The 7,072-nt window shown below is 44.6% G+C and overlaps 1 long non-coding RNA gene across 2 annotated transcripts; it reads left to right on the top strand.

Annotated features, from left to right (window-relative positions):
* The first annotated feature begins 261 nt into the window (after positions 1 to 261).
* LOC129478304 (uncharacterized) lies at positions 262 to 5,059 on the top strand. Of its 2 annotated transcripts, none has more exons than XR_008656383.2 (5): positions 262 to 407; positions 766 to 1,076; positions 1,344 to 2,099; positions 4,066 to 4,244; positions 4,935 to 5,059. It is a non-coding gene; the product is annotated as an uncharacterized lncRNA (long non-coding RNA). The 2 variants fall into 2 exon arrangements; XR_010120129.1 differs by having other exon boundaries at positions 4,028 to 4,244.
* Positions 5,060 to 7,072: the final 2,013 nt, after the last annotated feature.

Here is a 7,072-nt window from a genome sequence, read left to right as displayed (position 1 = left end):
TCCGCCTGGGTGCTGCAGTAGGATTCCTCAGAATGATGTGAGAGAGCTCAATAAACCAGCAGAGATGGAATTCTAAAGGTGAATCTGATCCTGTGTCAAGAAGTCCACTTGGGAAGAAAATAGTCCCTAAGAGTAGAAAGATGTTTCAGAGGGCTCATCAATAAACCCGCAAAAAAGAAGAGGCTCCTTATTGTGACTTTGTAGGTTGTGATGACATCTCAAAGCAACCCAACCATTGGTCTGCTCAGGTGGCACCCTAAACACCAAGTGATTGAGAAAGAAACCCATGACCGAGGTTACTAGGCACCTTCCTTTAGCAGCCCCTTGTGGAAAGAACTTTGCGTGGAGATGGAATTGAATAACTTCAAAGGAGCTTAAAATCTCAATCAGAGCAGGATCACTGTGGGGTGAGCACAGGAAAACAACTAGGCAAGGCCTCTACTCCAGATCTTGGAGAATTGATTTTGAGTCCTGGCTCTGCCATGTACCAGCTCAGAGACCCTGGGCAAACAACTCAATTTCTACATAACAGGAGAGAATTGAATAAAATCAGTGATGTTCACGCACCTCCACCAAGCCCTGTAGTCTCTCTGTATAAATTCAGAAGCCACTGCAGGTTTGGGGGAAAAATCATGTAAGGAGTCGCAGCAGGGGTAAACCTCTGGTTCCCACCACCATCACAATCCCTTCTGCTAGACAGTCTCTGCCTTTTTGCTTTAAATGTCACTGTTTCAGATTTTTTTTTTAGTTTTCATTTTTTTCTAGGCAAAAAAAGGAGAAGATCCCAAATGCATTCCGGTTCTGGCAGTCTATGATTTGAGCATGGAGAAAATGGGGTTCCTTCAAGAAGAGGCTGGAAAGAAGGATTAGCACAAGACCACAAGATCACAAAAAGCCTTGCCCGCTATGCTCAGGCAGTTGAACTTTAGCTGGAAGGAAGCCACAAAAGGGAGATAATATAAGCAGGTCACTGGGCTAGCAAAGCACCCTGAAGAATTGAATGAATAAAAAATGCATGGGAGGGGAGAGAAGAGGAGTCCAAAGACGAAATTATTCCATCAGTCCCCAAGCAGGAGGTAAGAAAAATGGATGGAGAGTTGGAAAGGTGTGGGGGGGATAGCCTTCACCAGTCAGCAACTTCCATTCTATTGTGTTTTCTTTTGTTTTTCTTTGTCTTATCATTCCATTCCCATCTTCACAAAGCAGAGTAAAAATGACTCTCTTCACCATGCATCAATGTTGTTGATCTATTCCCTCACACCAGAGAAGCACAATGGCACCACAGCAAAGGGCATGTGACCTTCAGCTAATTAATAAAGGCCCTGACATTGTTCCCCCACCAGGTCATGGCAATGGTTGGCCGCCTGTCCTAGAAGGATCCACACTTCCCGGTGACCCAGACATCCCAAGCTCCCAAATTAAGCATCTGCACCTCCTTAATCAGCTTCAAAGAGGGACTTTCAGAATGCCACTGTTCCAGCAGCTTCCTCAGCCACCATACCTGCTCCACCATCAGCTCAGCCAGGCAAGAATTCCCACAGATTTTTCACTGGACTGTAGTTAAAGATGAAAAAGTCACATCCAGACCTCTGATTTATGACGTGGCATGAACTCAACACTTTTCTCATATTCTTGAGTCCGACAAAAATGAGCAAACACAGATATATAAAACTGGAACTGAGAAAATATTGGGTGCCTTTCAAAACACCTACATAGGACACTCCTTGACTATCCTGCAACCTGGGGTGGTGGGCTCAGTGACAGGCAGGGCACTGTTCCATTGACTGTGGCTAAGGACACATTTCTGAAAAGAGTTGCCAGCCCATGTCACTGGTACCTGACTTCACTCTCATCCTTTCCTCCAGGATGCTTAACCCTGGGTGTGTGTGTACACATGCAACTCCTCTGCCAAGAACACCCTTCCCCCAGCCTTTTTTTAGTTGTTCATAAATACAGATCATTTTTTCATCAAATGAACAGAGGAATGAGTGAATGACAGCTGTTTCTTGCAATCCAGCAACTGGAAGTCAACTTTGCCTCATATAACAGCAACAAAATCTTGGATTCAGGGAACTGAAATGCAGAATTTTCAATAATCAGTAAGTCCAACCCATTTACTTTGAATTTGAAGAAGTAGACCCAAAGAGAGGAAATGCTTACTCTGAAGTTGCCCAAGAATGACAAATGCTAACAGTTATTGATTGCTAGGGGCTAGGGACTGTGCTAAATGCTTCACACACCTCATCATGCTTAATCCTCACAATAATCCTTTGAGCTAGATGCTATTACTAGCTTCACTTTACATGAGAAAACTGAGATGGGAAATGACTAGTCCAAGTTATATAGTCTTGATGGTATCAGATAAAATTCTGGAGGTGGGGATGTAACGCTTAGGGGAGGGACTAGACAGAAGTTGCTGCAGAAGGCTCTCCAAGTGTCTGTGCCTCAGTTGCTACATCTGTGAATTCAGAATAATTATATCTTGTTTCTAGAATAGCTATGAGATTTTATAGGAAATAATGCATGTAAAACTATTTGGTAAGCTGCAAAGCACTATACAAATGAATGAGAAAATATGTTTTTTAAAAATGAAAAGAGGATTTATTGGGTTTTTCTGTTTAAAAGAATAAAATAACATGTGCATCTGTTTTAAAAGGAATTAAAATGGCATAAAAAAATAGGCGAAAAGAAATATTATCCAAAGTTCTACTATCCAGAGATAATTAGCAATTTAATGCTAAGACTTCAGGAAATCACTGAGTGTGTTTATGTGTGTGTGTGTGTGTGTGTGTGTGTGTGTGTGCATGTGCCTATAATTATTAAGAAATGATATATTATCATGCTGTCTTGTGACCTGTTCTTTTTTCACTCAAGTTATACATGTTGAAAAATCAAGAAAACTTCAAGAAAGCCATTCTTCTGAGTTAAGCTCAGCCCTGTGAAAAGAGCCAGAATAGTTTATTTATCGTCCTCTTTTTGACTGGTGAAACTGGTCCTAAGAGGCAGCGTCATCACCTATAGTGGTACAGACTGTGCCCTGCTTAGAATCCAGGGAGACACATGGGAGCTGAAAGCCAGCCTGTTTCAGTCCCTGGCACAGCCACAACATGCAGGGGAGGGGGCCCTTGCGGGGTTGCACAAAGGCGCCAAGTGTCCTGGCCTCCGAGCAGGGCTGACGCTAGCCACGGAGACCCTGAAGCCAGAGGGCCCACTACTGAACAACACTGGAGCCAGTGAGGGCAAGCAGAGTGGTGCCTTCCATCTGCTGTTTCTGTGCCAGATCTATGCCCCGTGCCCCAGAGCACAGGGTCAAACTCATAGCAGGCACACAGCAGCCTCTGAGAATGTGTGCCAAGTTCTGCTCTATGCATGGAGGGCTTGTGGTGGTTTCATTCTTTTCCCCTAAGCAAATTTTAGGAAAATATTCAAGTGACAGGAAATTAAGCAAAGCTTTGGCACCAATGCTGCCCCAGAACCAGAAGCTCCAAGTCCAGTTTCCCGAAAAGGCTGGCTTTGGGGTTCTCTATATTTACCCAAAGCTTCCACTGAATGTGTCTAAAGAAGTTTCAGGGTGAATGAGTTTTCTATGTCTGTATAACAAATTACCCCAAGATTTAGCTGTTGAGAATAACAAGCATTTCTTATCTCAAAGTTCCTCTGGGTCAAGAATCCAGCTGCACAGACCTTCAATGTAAATTTAAAAAGAAAAAGACAAAAAGGAATCCCGGTGTAGTTTAGCAAGGTGTCTCTAGTTCAAAGTCACTCATAAGACTGTGGTCAGTCAGCCAGGACTGTGGTCATCTCAAGGTTCAACTTAGGCTGGAGAATCCCCTCTAAGCTCACCCGCCTGGCTGTTAGCAAGCTTCAGTCCTTCACCACCTGGGCCTCTCCATCACGCTGCCTCATAAGCTAGCAGCTGCTTCCCTCAGCACCAGGAAGGAGAGAGAGAAAGAAAAGAGAAAGGAAGGGAGGTGAGAGAAGGGGATGGGGAGAAGAGAGGCTAAAGTCTTTTCCCAACCCAAATCAGGAATGACATCACTTTTGCTGTATCCTGTTCTTCCGAAGTCGATCACTAGCTCCAGCCCAGACTCAAGAGGATTACAGAAAAGCACCAATCTCCATCATCCTTCCTAGAACATGGATATAACGGCTAGAGTTCTGGCAGCCATCTTGGGACATGCAGATCAGAACCACAACCTAGGGATGGTGGATCAGAAAAGAGGAAGGAGGAGCCACAGTCCCTGGTGATTCTCCCACATCATTGCCTTTTACTAAAAAGAATAAAACTTTAAGCATTAAAGCTACTTATGAGTTGCCTTCACATTCAGATGAGTCTCACTGTAGCCGATCTAAGTTGTTGGCACTAACCCCAATAGGGTTCAGATTCAGGTTCACTCAGCATTTCTTTCTTTTACAGATAGGACAACTAGACTCAGAGAGGTAAAGTTATTCACCCATTATCACTCAGCTAGAGACTGGCAGGAATAAGACCCCAGCTCCTGGTCTCCACATCTACCCAAACCAGTTCTGAGTGTCTCCAAAGCTTGTTGAACATTCAAGGCTCTGTTTGGGATGTTCCTGGCAGCTGGAAAAGTTCTGATTCCCCCAGGCTATGTATTTGTACCAGAACATTCCCTGCTCTGTTTCTCTGCTTACCAAGTAAACAAGTGAAACAGAAGAGGGAAAATATTTTGGATGAATTGATGCTTTGCAGTTCAAAAACTTTGTCTTATGCACACTCAAGCCCGTAGCCATGGAAACCCTCATTTCATTTCCTCAGACTGTCTCTTTGTGCACCATTCATTCTTTGGAACTCAGAAGTTAGCAGCAACCATGGATTAAATATGTTCTGTAGAGCAGCAAGGTGGCATGATATTGCAAAGGATGTTGGTATACAAGTCTCTAACATGGAAGTGATCATGTTTTCATTACAGAGTTGTCTCAGATGGCTTGACTCTTCAGAAAGAGCCTTTCAGCCCCTTTGCCAGAAGAATTGTCAGCAGAGTCACTCAAGACAGAATCATCACAGCTGCAATGTTAATAAACATTTTGTGCTGCAGGAGGCATCTTGGTGTCCTTGCCCTACCATATTCCTTGCCCCAGGGCGGCCTGCAGTGCATTTGGCCTCTGCTGAAGGGCTAAGCCTAAGCCACCATATTTGAACTACGTGATGCTGCTCCCATGGTCTCAGGGGGTTGGACCATGGCTGGTCACCAGGCCCAGAGGAAACCAATATATCAGTTAAGAAATGTTCTTTTGAGAATTTGAAGTAAGAGACACAGAGACTGTCCTTAATCAATGGCGACCAAACTACAAGGCCATGCAGCACTAGAACTGGAACAGACCTTTTTGACTTCATACGGAATAATAATAAGAGAAAGCCAGTGCAGAGAAGGTGGAGCCTGACTCAGAGAAAAACTGAAAAGAATCCATGTGGTTCCAAAGAGCGAAAGAGAAAGCAGCAGCCTCGATTTTCAATGGCTTCCCAGTTTCCAGCCCCAATTCCCACCAGGTGAGGCTGTGCTCCATTTCTAAGTGGGGTCTCAGGGCTCTTTCAGATGCTAGGGCCCAAATGGCTTTCTGCTCCTTGGCACAATGATGCACCATCCAGCTTACAAATCATTTCCACCTCCATTGTCTTCACTGGTTTTTCTCATGCCTGGAAGACAAGTGACCAGGAATGATGACCCTCACTCATCTTTTACCAATAGGAAAACTGAGGCCCAGAGAAGGGAGGTAACTTTTCCAAGATTATTCACCCAACTAGCTCTAAGGGAAAAAACCTGAACTCAGGCCTTCTGACTCATGGTCTGATATTTTATCCACCTATATCAATGTGATCAAGAAAAATAAAAATTGAGTGAATGGGCCTGAAACTCCCATGATTTCCTCAGGCACCTAAGGTTTCAGCAAGGGGCAAGTGGATGTGGATTCTCAAGATGAGAGGGACAAACCAGACCACTGAGGCCTATTTTGTTCTAATTATTGCCTTGTCTCTCTTTAAATCATGAACTGCAAACTCTAATGTCTATAAAGGCAGGCAAGTAAAGAAAGAGAGGGAAACAAACAAGTGTATGACAATTGGGAGTGGTGGAGACTGGGGCAAACTGCAGAGCTAATGCCCAGCTTGAAAGAGTCCACCACTCTTCAGCTCTGGACATGTGGGAATGCATTTCCTACACTGACAGATCTTCTCACGTTTTATGAAAGGTTGGAACTCTGACCTTTTATGTGAAATTTCCTATTTTTTTTTTTTTTTTTGAGACAAGGTCTCACTCTGTTTCCCAGGCTAGAGTGCAGTGCACAGTCATGACTCACTGCAGTCCTGAACACCTGGGCGCAAGCAATCCTCCCACCTCAGCCTCATGAATAGCTGGGACTACAGCCACATGCCACCATGCCGGGCTAACCTTTTAAAGTTTTTTGTAGAGACGGAGTCTCCCCATGTTGCCCAGGCTGGTCTTGAAACCCTGAGCTTAAGCAATCCTCCCACCTTGTCCTCCCAAAGTGCTGGTATTACAGGCATGAGCCACCATACCCAGCCCTAATTGTTAAAACATATACTGACCAAACAAATTACATCTGCTGGCTGGATACTACCCTCATACCAGCAATTTGCCCCCTCTTTTCTGGATTGCAAGCACTAAGGCCAGAGCCATGTGCTATTCAACTTTCTACCTCTAATATCAAGCACAGAGGGGGCACTCAGGTGATCTGACTGATTAAATGGATTGGATAAAAAATCATCATTCTGGTCTTTATTCAAATGACATCTCCTCAGAGAGGTCTTCCCTCACCACCTGTGGTTATCCTTCAATATCATCTTCCTATTTTTTTTTTTTTTTTTTTTTTTTTTTTTGAGACAGAGTCTCGCTCTGTCACCCGGGCTGGAGTGCAGTGGCGCAATCTCGGCTCACTGCAAGCTCCGCCTCCCGGGTTCATGCCATTCTCCTGCCTCAGCCTCCGAGTAGCTGGGACTACAGGCGCCCGCCACCGCGCCCGGCTAATTTTTTGCATTTTTTAGTAGAGACGGGGTTTCACCGTGGTCTCGATCTCCTGACCTCGTGATCCG

The sequence above is a fragment of the Symphalangus syndactylus genome, chromosome 3 (assembly GCF_028878055.3).
Source record: "Symphalangus syndactylus isolate Jambi chromosome 3, NHGRI_mSymSyn1-v2.1_pri, whole genome shotgun sequence".
NCBI lineage: Eukaryota > Metazoa > Chordata > Mammalia > Primates > Hylobatidae > Symphalangus > Symphalangus syndactylus.
Note: the sequence above shows the minus strand (reverse complement) of the source record. Positions and strands in the feature narration are given on the sequence as shown.